The sequence below is a fragment of the Camelus dromedarius genome, chromosome 18, assembly GCF_036321535.1.
Source record: "Camelus dromedarius isolate mCamDro1 chromosome 18, mCamDro1.pat, whole genome shotgun sequence".
Taxonomy (NCBI): domain Eukaryota; kingdom Metazoa; phylum Chordata; class Mammalia; order Artiodactyla; family Camelidae; genus Camelus; species Camelus dromedarius.
The window spans coordinates 9,976,614-9,990,744 of NC_087453.1; the positions used below are offsets into that span (position 1 = coordinate 9,976,614).

General features: G+C 50.1%; 1 long non-coding RNA gene across 1 annotated transcript in view; it reads left to right on the forward strand.

Annotated features, from left to right (window-relative positions):
- LOC116147478 (uncharacterized) overlaps window positions 1-13,421 on the forward strand; it is a 40,175-nt gene extending 26,754 nt beyond the window's left edge. The window contains exons 4-6 of the long non-coding RNA XR_004131069.2: window positions 10,875-11,037; window positions 11,498-11,571; window positions 12,964-13,421. This is a non-coding gene — a long non-coding RNA (uncharacterized LOC116147478). The remainder of the gene's footprint in view (window positions 1-10,874; window positions 11,038-11,497; window positions 11,572-12,963) is intronic.
- The last annotated feature ends 710 nt before the right edge of the window (window positions 13,422-14,131 follow it).

Below are 14,131 nucleotides of genomic sequence, written 5' to 3' on the forward strand. Positions count from 1 at the left end.
TTTGTCCATAAATGTTCCTGAGCCTCTCCTGGGTGCTGGGGATGCAGTGGTGACCAGTGTCCCTGTCCTCCTGAAACTTACATTCGAATGGGGGAGAGAAAGAATAATGTGTAAATGAAGTAAGTGCAGGGCACTGGTGGACCATGAGGAGTCCTGTGAAGGAAAGGAGTGATGTGACCCACGGGAGGGGTGGCTGACTTTGGGAAGTTGGGAGGCCTTTTGACGAAGGGCCGCTTGATCCGTCTTGCCAGATGAGAAGGAGGCAGCTGAGGGCAGGTGTATTTAGGGAGGGTTACTCCTGGTGTTGGGACCTGAAGTGGGACAAGCTCAAGGAATGTAAGACACAGCAGTGATAGGCAGGGCAGCTGGTGGGAGGGGAGCGTGGGCAGATACGGGAACTGAGAGGAGGTTTGGCCTGACCTGTCAGTCCCCAGGAGAGAGGGCACTGGAGGGTTTTACATAGAGAGGTGCTGTGATCTGATTCAGGCATTGAAAGGTTCCCTGTTACTGCACCTGTATTGGGAGGAGGGGTTGTTCATGAGCAGGAGGGGAGGCAGGAAGGCCAGGGCGAGGCAAGGGCAGAGTTCAAGATTAGCTACTGCTGGGAAGATGGATGAGAAATCATGTGCTCTGCACACTGTGTAGTGTCTCCATCTGAGGGACAATGGGCTAGCACCTGCCATGGCCCAGTGACATCTGAGGCTTCTGATGGTGATGACGATGAGGGAGATGACTTTAGAGCATCCTTCTCAGCCTGTGTTTCTGCAGGTAAAAGTCTGAACCACAGGAACCAGCAAAAAACCACAAGGGGCTGATAAGGCCAGGAATGAAAGTCACAGAGTGTCATCATCAAATGCAATTGTGATGATGGTGGTGGTGGTGGTGATGGTGGTGATGATGATGATGGTGATAGTAACCGACACTTTAACCCTGCATCCTGTGGGCAGACCCCACTGAGCACTTTACTGCTACTTCCTGCTCTAATCTGTCCCATGTTCTTATGTAATAGGGACTGTCATTGTCCTCATTTTTCAGACAAGGAAATTGAGGCACAGAGAGGTTACATGACTTGCCCAAGGTCACACAGCTAGTAAGTGGTGGACTGGGATTTGGACCCAGAGAATCCTCCTCCAGAGGCTGTGCTCTCAGAAAGCTAACAGTTGTGATGTGCTGTCTTCCTGCACAGAAAACACTCATGAATGGTTTCACTCTGTGACCTTCTTAGGTCACATTTCTTGGCATTCCAACATCTGGCTTCCAAAAAAGGCAAAATGGAAATACTTCACCCAGGTGTTTCCTCTTTTCCAGACGCCATCCACCCCTCCTGTGACCTCCCACTCTCGGCTCCAGACTCATCCACCGCCCCCACTAAGAACAGGCAAACCCTGATTTCCCAAGTGCCTGCAGAGCAGGGCTGCAGAGTCGGCAGGTGGGGTCTGGGCCCCCCGCCTCCAGGAGAGAATGAGCAGGATCTGTGTAGCTTTACGACCCAAGATGGACCGTGTTCAAGTTCATGCTACTCGCTGGGATCCACCTGCAGCAGAGAAAATGAGGGGCTTTGAGCTGTAATTCCTGGATTGAGAGTCTTCTGGTCTCTTAGGTGGGACCGTAAAACCAGAGATTGCAGCAACTATGGCCCTTCCCAGGGGGCCAGAGAGTAGCTGAACATGAGCCCACCCTGTGCTGTGGGGACAGACCTGCCCCCTGCTGGGCTGGAGCAGCTTCCCAAGGCTTGTCCCTGGTGACCCGTGCACCTGCCAGTGACAGGAGGGGCTTGGCAGGGAGCCAATCCGAGAGCAGTGAAGATGGAAGCACAATTTCCAGGGACCAGGCGATGAAATATTCATGCCAGGTGAACTCTGCATCTGAGCCGAGCAGAGTCTTGCCGTCTGGACTTTGCAGGCTGCTGGTGCGGTGTCTACACGGCACGTCTGCATAGCCCGGCAAAACTTTCTGACCCTTCGGAGCCCAGCAGCGGCAACCTGAGACTGAGTTGGTGGTAGAACTGGGTCCCCTTGGAAATTCTGAGGAATTTATAACTGTGGGGCCCCCCATCCTGCTCCATTCACAATGTCATACATCCTGGGTCAGTCCCGCAGAAGCCCGAGTCCTGTGCTGGGACTTTCCTGGCTTTGGGGCTTAGTAACACGTGATGGTCTCTAGGGATTGCTGCACACAGGGGAGGGGCGGGCCAGTGGGGGAGTTTTCTTGGTCTGGGGTATCCCCTCGGATGCTGGGAGGGGCTCATCTTGGGGGAATGGGGGTCCTGGAACCCTGGGTCTCTCTCTCAGGCTGCAGCCAACACTGGGTGTCCTCAGGGCTTGGAAGAAGAGAAGGAGGTTTCTCGTAAAGGCCACACCTGTCCCTCCATCTCCCACCCCCTTTCTTAGCGCTGGTGGGCTCTAGCCTCCCAGGAAGGGGTGCTTCCTTTACTAAAATCACTGGTTCATGACATCGTTTGTTCATTTGCTTTTGGGAAAGAGGGTATTGGACCACCCTTTAGAATTTTAGCTCCAGGAGGGAAGGGATTTTGTTCACTGTTGTATCAGGGCATTGTCTGGCTCAGTATGTGTTTGTTAGAATATCAAATTAATAAATAAATGAGGGATCTTGTCTGTCCCTTAACCTAGCAGAGAGCCTGGCATGCAGTAGGACTCAATATCTATCAGACGAATGAGTGAATGAATGAACGAATGAATGAAACTTCTCAATCTCCCCCTGCCCTCACTTGTCTCTTCTATTGTCTTCAGGTCCCTCCTCCCTATCTCATTCCAACATCCCTCTTTTCAGGCCTTCTTGGGGGATTTGGGGCCCCTCATGCACTCCCAGGGACCTGCTTTAACTGCCTCCCTCCTGCCTCCATGACAGATTTTTCTCAGCCTTGGGAGCTGAGGCTTTGTGCTCTGGGAAGCCAAGCACTGATGCTCCCAGCTCTGCAAGTCACTTCCGAGTTTGAGGCTGATCCAGGAACACTGTCTTCCCACCATCACTCACTCCTCGCTGAGCTGTGAGGTGGTCAGAACCGCTTCTGATTGGCTGGCCGCCACAGGTCACACTCCTGGAAACAAGTTCCTGCACAGATAGCCTGGTTTCTAGAATCTAGGAGTCAGTCATCTCCTACTTTTGCCAGCGCTAAAAACGGCATTATTTCCCCAAACTCAGCTGTACCTGTGGAGACGAAAACATAAGCCAGCCTAATTTTAGCAGGTGACAGACTGCACACTTGGGGCTGTAATTAGCATCTCGTTCAAAGGGTGGAGTTTCCAACCCATGCAGGGAGTGTCTGCCCTGGGGGGCCTCTCAGCTCAGCCCCTGTCTCTGGTGTCTGATTGGGGTCGGAGCCTGCTGCACAGAGGGAAGACCCGGGGCTCCCTGGAGTCCCAGGAAGTGGGGGAAGTCCTTTGTGGGTGGTGTTCCCCATCCTCACTCCTCATCTTTCCCCTCCTGGCCTGTTGTTTGCAGAAGGCTTGATCCTGCCCAGATCTGAGTGCTGTCCTCCCGCAGGGATGACCTAGCCAGGCTCGTGTAACCAAGATGCCCTCTCACATTGGTGCTGGGCTTGAGGGTCATCTGTCCCACAGCTGCCCTCGTAGGAGGCAGGGCAGAGTTGCTGAGCTGCAACAGAGGCCTCGGGGTGCCCCCCACCCCTAGTCTCCCTCTCTCGTGTCTCTCATAGAGGTGGGGAACCTGGTCGCCTGGAAGAAAGACCACATTTCCCAGATCCTCTTGTGGCCAGCAGGATATCAGCATCATCTCTCTCTTTCCGTTGACTGGAAGAGAACGAGGATGCTGGGTTAAAAGGTAGAAGGACACCCACTTTCCTTCTTTGCACAGTTAATAGGTAATTGTAACAACCTGCTCTGGTTTCTATAAATTAGAAAGTTCTTCATTGGCCAAAAGATGGAAAACCCAGCCTCATGGGTCAGGGCAAAAAGGAAATTTGGGGGCTCGGGCAAGTGGACCTTTCCAGAAAGGGCTGTCTCAGGCATGTCGCGGGAAGAAGTGGGGACCAAAAGGAGCCGTTCTTTAACAAAATAAACATTTACTCCATCTCAGGGTTCCAAATTTGCCTCTCACTGTTGTGGCACACGGGGGAAATGATGGTCATACTGACAGAGACAGGCTCGACCTCGGCAAAATCAAGGCACACACCTGATTGGAGGGGAGATCGGCAGCATGGTCCAAGCGTCCAAAGCTCGGAAAACTCACCCGTTGCAGGAAACTCTCTCTGTTTCTTAGTCCCAGGTCTGGGGACCCAGCTTGTCTTACCTGCGCCTGTTGTTTTCACAGCAGATTTGTTAAGGTCATAAACAATTCTGCCTTGAAAGGACCACAGAAGCTCATTGTAACCCCGGTGTTGGCTGGTAGATGTGCTCAAGTCCTGCGTCTGTGGGAAGTCCGAAATGGATGCGTTTTACTGGTGACTCTGGAACAACACAGAGGGAAGTGATTTTGGTGATTTTTACCGATGAATGCCCCAGTCCCTTGGCCGTTTCTGCCACCTCCAGCGTCAGGATGTGTTACCTAGCAACCGAATGTGCTTCTACGTCCTCCCTCCCGATTTCACTTCCATCTCCCCACTGATGTTGAGTAATTGTTTCTTTGTTATTTTCCTAATTTTGGGCCCACATTTTCCAAGCCCAAGTGGCTTCTTGGTATAATTTCCCCACACTATGGACGTTCCTCTACTCCGAGCAACTCTCATCCCAGCTGGTAAGAGATGGGTTTCGTGATAATTATCACGGCCACTTCCTGTCTGTCTGCTCTGCGCCTGCGCCTTTTCCTGATGGCCTCATTACTCTGCAGGAGAGCTCCATGAGGTAGGGCCTGTTTTCCCATTTTACAGACAAGGAAGCTGAGGATGGGTCAGGAGAAGGGACTTGATGGAAAGTCGGGGTGCTCTCTCACCCTGCAGCCCAAGCTCCTAACCGTTGCTCACTGGTCACCCAGTTTAAATCATTTCCAGGCCACCGTCTCCACTTTGCCACATCCACATGCCACCAGGATGATTCCTTACTCCAGGGGCGGGCGCATGTGTTCTGTGAAGGGTCAGAGAGTAACTCTTTTAGGCTTTGGGGGCCACGTGGTTTCTGTTGCAGCTTCTCTGCTGGTGTATCATGAAAGCAGCTCAGCCAGGGACAACGTGTAAATGAATCAGCGTGGCAGCGTTCCAGCAAAACTCGATTTACAACAGGTAGTTGCCCTGAAGTTTGCTGAATATTCACTCAGTATTTTTCTTTACATAAACCCATGTTTGTTTTTACTAGAAGACTTTTATTTGGAAGGGAAACCATATCGCCAGTGTAAATAGGAAACCAGCATGTCTTGCTGCAGGAGGATGGTAACCATAGAAATAAAAACCATACATCTTAACGGAGGGGCTGCGTTCTGCACGAAGCCTGGGACCTGTTCTTTCTTTGTTCCAAAGGATATAGGCAAGGCTTGGGGAGGTGCTAAAGGCATATTAGCACCAAAACAAGATGTTGTCTTCGATATAATTGGAAGAGGTAGAGAAGAATCAGTACAGGATGCGATGGTAGTTAATGCCATGTCTGTCTGTCTTGTGAAATGATCTCATGCACCGTGATTTGTGAAGCTGTGAAGCCAGAGAAGGGGGCTGGGAGGGGTGGAAAGCGTTGCTTTCACCTTGGAGCGGTGAGTCGGGGGACCCTATGCAGGCAGTGTGCGTGTGGGGTGCAGAACTCGCAGCACAAAAGACAGTGGATGTAGCTTTAGCACTGGCTCCTCGAGAGCACTGTGGGGCTGCTGTGGTCCCCTCCAGAGCCAGCACCTGCAGGTGACTATCAGCTCCGGCTCCAAGGACAGGCCGAAGGTGGCTTTTCAAGTTTAATTGTGTCAGAGGAAGTCCCACTGCATCATCAAGAAACGAATAACCTCTATCAAGAAATGAATAAGCTCAATTTCCCTTCATTAGGGTTCTTTTCCCCCCTTTTCCCCCCACTTCTCTATCTTCCTTGCTTTGGCTTACTCTCTCAAGTATTTACATATATACACACACGTACACGCACATATTTTGTTTGCCTCTTTACAAAATCACATGTTTTGATTATCTTTTATTTCTGGCAACCACTTCCTCATCCTCTTTCATGATCAGCCAAGCAGAGAATTAATTTAAATTTTCTACAGTGTCAGGCCTCTCATGAAATTACTCCCACTCTCTCATGGAAGCTCTGGTAACTTAGTGGAAAGATCTCCTGCTCCTTACATCCTTGAAAAATGCCTCTTGAGTTTCCCGACATGGGGCAGTCTTAATTCTCTTGGTAGCTTTAGGTGTCCTTACCGTTGCCCTGAACTGAAAACCTCATCCCCACCCCATCCCCATCCTTGGCTCTGCTGGGAGCGGCCCCTCCCTCATCTCTGGGTTCTGTCTGAGCTTCTTGGCTCCCTGACAGCCCCATATTTTCTTCCCAAGGCATCTTAGATTTGATGAAATTCTCTAATATTTCAGGTAATAATAACCACAGTGCAGAGGGGAAAAACAGTGGGTGTATCTCCCAGGCCGCTATGGACAGTGGAGGTGAGGTGGGGGCTGTCCTCGGCAACTAACGCTGGGACTCTGATGCCTGTCCTGAGGGTTCCATCATTAGGATGAAGGAAAGTTCTCAAGTATGTCTTAGATTTGGCAGCCTTAAAATGTACCACCATCCCAGATCCCTGGGAGAGTGTGATTGAGACCTTCCCAGTGAAGTGATGAAAACTGAACTGTTCTGTGTCTGTAACACGGGAGTGTGACCAGGACTGAAGAAGCACAGGCTGCCTTTCCTCGGAGCTGAGGGTGAATCAGCAAGTTGTGGGGTCAGGGACCACCTGGCCCCTGTGGGTGGCGGGTCAGGGTGTTGGTGACCCCCCTGTCCTCAGGGAAGAGCTCGGGGGCCAGGGCGTCTGCGGGGCACAGTCCCCAGGGGCCTGGGGATCAGCTGGGCAGCGGGAGCAGGGACATCCCAGAGCACGAATCACTCCGAGGAGGAGGCAGGACTTTTCTCGCTGCCCTTTTCCAACTTGCCACAGCAGATTCCTCTTTTCAGTCGGGGGAAGATGGATGATTTCATGACTTGGGGCGCGCTGCGATCCATCTGGGAGTTTGGGCTAAAGCGAGCACTTCCCCGCGTTGCGCCTTCCGCTCCCTGTTACTCATCACGTGTGATCGTTCCTTCACCTCCTGCTGCGATGGAGCAGCTGTCACTGACCTGACAGGTTTTACTCCTCAGGGGCTGCGGGGAGGGGACCGGGCACAGGAAGGGACAGGGCTGGGAGGGAGGGTCCCGCTCCAGGTGGGCTGGGGCAACGGAAGCTTCGACCAAGGCAAGAGAACGGGGATGAAGGGAGGTGACGGAGAGACCCTCGTGGGGCCTCAAAGCCCGGGCCCACTGCCAAGAAAATCCCCCACGGTAGGGAGGAGACGGAACGCAGGAAAGAAGAAATAGCCGGAGTTCTCTGCCAAGGGAGCGTCGCAGATTTTAATTCAAGATGAAATGTGTTCCTGTTCGTGTGCAATTAATTTTCCTCCTAAATGAGGGGTTTTGTCTGTCACTGGAGTGTTTCAATAGCAACCGTGTAATTAAGGTAGCATGTGCCTATTTAGTTTGTGAAAGCAGACTGTTTGTGTTAACATGTTGGGGAAGCAAGCGTGGCTTGGATGGGTTCCTGGGTCCAAGAAAGAAAAAGCAAAAGGTCAAAGAAAACACCCCCAAACAGGGAGTTGGCTCTCACTGGGATGACGACGTCTAGAAAGTGTGAGCAGTTTCCCCGGAATGAAGGGGCCCCAGGAACCCTGCTCTGGTTAGAGGAGCTGTGAGAGGAGAAGGGAGGTTGCACCCAGAGATTGTACGAAGGGAAGGAAAACTCACATGCCTACAGAGTCTGGCTCCTCCTAGAGAGGAGGTGTATGTGAGGGAGGCCGGCTGAGTGCGTTTTTTCAACACAGTTGCATTTTGTTTGCATGGTAAATTCATAGGGAATTCATTCCCACGAGGAAACCCAGGGCACTCAACTTTTCTTCAAACACATGGCTCTCTTGATCCATCTTTTGTTCTGTTGTTTTTAGTAAAGAGGTGGATATAGAGGTTTGTCTTTACCAGAAAAAAAAAAAAAAAAAGCCCAGTGGTCTGAGAGATAATAAATAGTGACTGTTAGGGGCAATGGAGAGTGCCAAGGACTGTGGCAGGTTCAGCCTGGAGAGGGCAGCTGGGACCAACCCAGGTCGTGAGTCGCCTGATGGAAGGTACAGCCAGCTTACAGTGTCTTTGATTTTTCAGAGGAAGCTGGAAATCTAGATTTTTAAGTGAAATCTTCTCTTTTTTTCCCCCAGCTTTATTGAGATACAATCAACAACTAAAATTGTGAGATATCTGAAGTGTACAGTGTGATGATCTAATGTACACATATTGTAGCATCTTTTTATTTTTAATGTTAAAAACCCACTGCATAGACAGAGAGTTGAGGGCTGGTCACAACACATCTCCCGGTTGCATGTGGCCTTAGGTCTCTCATTTGCTGTCTGGGGTAGACTGTTAACCTGCGCACGTTAGTAGCAAAATTTACTTCTCATTTTGGTGAATGATTCGTTTCATCTGTTTTGGACTCAATTTTTCCACTCACAAAACCAGCTCCTGCTGCTTCTGCCATGGGTTTTGTTTAAAAGCTCTAAAAACTGGGCTCCTTTACCCTCAAGTTTTTGGTTTGTGTGGGAAATGTCCTGACAGCCTGAATCAGAATGTCTGTAAGATCTTTATCCAGTGTCTGTGAGCTCTGAATTAGGACTTAGCTTTGGCTGCTGTGAAAGAGACAGTGGCTTTTACAAAATAAGGGTTTATTTCTAACTCATGTGAACAGCTGAGCTGGAGTGGCAGTTCTGGCCCAGAAAGCTGTCAGGAGCCCAGGCTCCCTCTGTCTTCACTCCACTACGCCAAGGCCATCGGCTTCATCCACTGGGTCCAGATGCCCCACACTTGTCTGCGTCCCAACACTGAGAAGAGAGAAAAGGCGAGGGTCGGGCACATGCTTCCCTTCATGAGCACAGCCTGGCAGGGGCACTCCTCACCTGTATTCACAGTCCACTGGCAGCGCTCACTCACCTGGCCTCAAATCACTGCAAGGGAGGCTTGGAACCATAGTCCTAATCCTGGGTTGTCGTGTGCCTGCTAAACAGCTGGGGTTTTGTTCCTAAGGGAGGAAGGGGTATCCAGACAAGGAGGGGCAGTTAGTCATTACAAGCAGATAAGGTAGCCAACTCAGCATAAAACAAGCAAGCAGAATCCTAGTGTCTTAACTGAGATTCTCAACTAGCGTCCAGTTTTCCTCCTGACAGATGGAGATTACTTGGTTTTTAAAACCTCTTAAACAAATTTTGAAGCAAAAAAAATTTTTCTTCCAAATTAATGCTACAGTACTGTGTCCCAAACCTCAGTAACTCATGTTTTTCCTTCATAATTTTGGACACATTTGTGTACCAAATGAATTATTATTTGCTTTGTTTTTAAATTCTAAATAGACTCAGTATTTTTTCCAAATAAATTTATTTTAAAAGGAATTTTGCTGAATGATAATAAAAATACAACATCAGAATTTTAGGGAATGCAGGCAAAGCAGTGCAAAGAGGAAAACGTATGGCTTTAAGTGTGTATATTGAAGAAGAAGGAAGATCAAAAAATCAGTGACCTAAGATTCCACCTTAAGACACTAGAAAAAAAGGTCAAAGTAAACACTAGAAAAGTAGAATTAAGAAAAGATAAGGAACTAAAGCCAATGAAATTGAAAACATTTGCTGTGAAGCTTTGGTACCCAGTTGAATTGGATTTGTCTCAGCCACCTTTTTATCTGTTCAGATTGTCCTCAGATAATAAAGACTTTGTGTGGTCCTTGCTGGGGAGGAAGGGCACCATGGTGTCACGAAAGCACGAGCCAAGGGGTCAGAATGGAAGAACCTGGCTGTGGGAGTGTTGGCTGGTGGGGAAGTTCCCATCCCGCCAGGGCTGCAGGTCTGTGTGGGGACCCGGGAGCCACAGGTGCACCTCCGAGCAAATAGCTTCAGTGCCCGCGGTTTACATTCCTGCAAAATGTTAAAACTACTAAAATTCCTCGAGGGGATAAACCCAAGCCTCTCTGTTTCATCTGAGCTTATTGTGGGCTGGCTAAACTATTTCATAAAGTAACACAAATAACATTTGGAGTAAAAAAAAAAGTAGAGAATTAACTAAAAATAGCTGAAGCGGTGGAATTCCATCACAGGGACATTTATGAATAATTAAGGGGCCGACAACACAGGGCTGTTTGTCAGTGAGGCCCTCCCCCTCAGCCTGCTGCTGTTCCCTGCCTGACACCGGCAAGACTTTGTTTTCTAGCTTGAAGTCTCTTAATTAAATCATATTTGTCAAGAAGGAGAAATGTATTTGTGTTTCCTCCGGCTCTCGTTGTTAAAAACTTCGCAATGTTTTCTCTGAAAAATGCTCTTTTTCTGCTCTAAAGAGCTGCATATTGTCGCTTTTTCTCTCTTCTATTGTGGGGAGGAAATGCTACAGGTTCTTTGTCAGGCAATCAATTATCCTCCGTAAAGGATCCCTGCAGTCATCATCTGAAAATGATGGCTTCTAAAAAATAATAAAATGCCATTTTAACATACTGTCAACTGTCAGAGTGATTTTGCTCCCCCTCAGAGTCATCAAGCCTGTCAATTGTCCATGTTAATGACCTCTGGCTCTAAATATGGTCACTTTTGCCTGTCACTTCTGGGTTTCAATGTTGATACCGTATTTCTTATAACTTCTCAGAACCCCTGTAATGATGCCCCAATTAGTAGTGCATCCTTCCCTTCCTTCCATCTCACTCTGATTGCTCTAATTTGTGTCCCTTGACAGAACTCCCATCATGCATGCCATCTGTACCTCTGTGTGGAGTAGGAAGTTCTCAAGTTCAAGATCTCTGGCAGGTAAACAACAATTGAAACAATTTCAAGTTCGCGGACATCCTCGGCACTCAACATCAACCACTCCGTCAAGAAAGCAAGACTTGGTATTGTTGGTGAGTAACAGATAATTTATGAGCTTGTCAGCATAATCCATGGTCCCTGATCTGTATCAGTACAAAATAAGAAACCATTTAAGAGGTGTCAGGAAAACATGGCACGCCCCCCCCCAACCATTTGACATTGACTCATTCATGTATGAAATTGAGTCTTTGTGATGGTGAAACATTAAAGAGACCATGTAGTCAAATTAATATCATGAAACCAGAGAGTGGAAACAGGTTATTAAATGTCCCCTAGTTTGCCTTCCTTCATTAGGCAGAAGAAAACAAACAGAAGGCTTAGATGCAAAAGTGAATCCATGCCCACGGATTCCTGAAACCAGCATAGACTGAGAAAGGGAAGAGGGGTAGATGCCCCAGATAACGCAGGTTAAAAGGCTTTTACTGGAAAGATCACAGTCATCCAGGCAGCTTGTAGACTCTGCCATAGCTTATCCATCTTTTATTCTTGCAGAAGAACCTCAGGGTTCGTGCCAACATTTAGTGGAAATGGTGAAGCATCACTGGAATTCCTGGAGCCAAAGACAGGTATTTAGGTCCCAGTCCGGCCACCACCTGTGGTTTCATTTTGCTTCCCTGCCAGACTTAAATTATTCAATCAACTCAATCGCATCCTCCCATGGGAACCAGGGACGACCTCACCCTCTTGTTACTACAAAGCCTGCCCCTCACAGCCCCTGCTTGTTCACTCTGTTCCCAATTGCAGTGCCCATGTGGCTCTGCACGACGTGAAGTGTCCTACCCCCTGGGCTTTGAGTGTATGTGACTAATGACCTGTCCATCTGTGCAGTGTCCAGTGATGTGTGGTTAGCTACTTCATACTATTTGGGGTTGTGGGGGTCCCTCCCTCACCAGTGGGGTGAACAGGAGGTGACCAGGACACAGTGGGATCCTGTAGACCATCAGTGAGTCCGTTTCTGCAGTGGGAGACTGGTTGGGCTGAAACTATCTGAGATGACATGTAACATGCATCCGATGCACGTCCCTTATGTCCTGTGTCTGTTTGCCAGTTTCCCTCTGCTAGACAATATGCTTTTAAGGGCGGAGATTTGAACTATTTTTTTAACTGCTGCATCTCAAGCCCTTGCAGGATTTCCAGCACCTAGTAGACCTTCAATAAATATCTTTGGCATGAACAAATGAACAAACCAGCGCAGTCACAGAACAGCCTTAGCCGGGAAAGAAGGAAGATGTGGTTCTTGCAGCAGAAGTAGCCAGTATCTCACTCCTGTTTTGTGATCCTGGAGAAGGTGATGGGGAGGCAGAACCCTCAGGCCTTCACTGGACTGTGGCCTCTCACCCTCCGTGTCTTGGCTCCCAGTGCAGAGGTGGCGTGGACGGGGGACAGTGGACGGGTGAACTCTCTCCTCCTTTCTCCCCTCCCTGTCGCCCCCACTCCCGGCCTCCTCACTCGGCCTGGGGAGAGGCCCTCACAATTGCTGCCTTCGCTCCTACACTTCACTTCCCAGTTCTCCTGTGGAGCCCAGGCCACTGCTTTAAAGTAGGAAGGAGCCCGCACAGCCTTGAACTGGTGTTTATGCCGCGCACTTGTCTGCTCTTCAGTGCACTTAGGGAGTCGGTTAAAGTGGGGGGCTGCCTGCTGACCACACTCCCACACTGGGCGGCACGTCCGTCCTTGAAGGGAGATCGGGGCAGCGCATCTCCCCGCCCCCACAGCCTGGTGATGGCCACCGGGGGGCTGAGGTGACATCTCAGGCTTGTCCTCTGGCCAGCAGTGTGTGTGGGAAAGGACCAGACCTCGGAATCAGTTTCCGAATCTATGAAATGGGAGGCGCACCGAAGTGCACTGATTCTAAGGTGCGCCGTTTTCACATGTTAGTGTCTCTTGGATCTGGTTGTGTCTTATAATCGATGGAGTCTCACCGTTGCCTCATAATTTAATTGTCACTGTTTTCTTAGTGACACGTGAAACAATGACGCATCATCTGGTCAGTTTTGTCTTCGATGTGTGAAGTGCAGTGTCATCCTTGTCGACCAACTATCATGAAGGTCAGATGTGACAACACGGGGCTGAGAGGCCTTTGCAAATTATAAAACACTGCACAGTCCCCAGCTCTGCCTGGAGAGCATCCTTGGCAGACGTGCCTCCTCTCCAGGCCTCAAGGTCCTCATCCTTTCACTGAGGACGGTGGACTGGACCTGGGATGCTGAGAACTGCTCTGCTGGGTGATGTCTCAACCAGCCCAAGGGCAGGGGGCCCAGCACGGCCACTGCGAGCAAAGTTCTCCCGGATGGAATGGAGACGAAAGCCCCAGATGAGATGACTCCGAGGGACCTTCTGGACCTGACCTTCTGGGAGGGGTGAGGGTCTCCCTGAGGACCTGAGGGGAGGGCGGCTGGTAGAGGCTGGCCCTGCACACTCCGGGGCACCACCCATGCCCACTCTAGTGGGAACGGGGCCCCCTGGAGGTGTGCAGGGAACGAGCCACATGATCACATCTGCTGGCCTCCATGCTGCTCTTCAGGGAATGGGGTGAGAGGCCCCGAAAACGTGCGGCTCAGCACACAGCACGAGGGGCCTTACAGAGAGAGGCCACTGCAGAGAAAATGGAAACCTGACAATGACACTGTTTCCCAAGACAAGTCGGCCGCGAGACGTGTGTGTATCAGCTGTGTCTACACGGGCAAATGCAGCAAGCGACTTGCTCCTGATCTAATCTCGTTGTCGGCAATTAAGGGCTGGTCTGTCCAGCTGGGCACCTGGAGGCCGGTGTGTCCATGGGACTCACTGTTCCAACCCCCTCCCCCGGGCGCCGACCACAGCCCTGGAGCCACCGTGGGGACCGGAGGTGTGCGGATGGCGTGATCGGAAGCGTTTGTGCCCGTTAGCCTCAACTTCTGGCTTGCTGCTCGCAGAAGCTGTGGCTTTTTGTTTTCTAAATGAAAAATCATTTTTATTATGAAAGTGATAAATATTCATTGTAAAAGGAAATGACCCCACCAGGACAGCCTTGTCACATTTCAGCTGGAGTCTAGAGCCCTGAGAGCTGCCTTTTCCATAAAGATCCGTCCTGTGTCCCCTGCCCCGCCTGCCTCCACGGGGAAGCTGAGAGTCATTAGTCCGGCC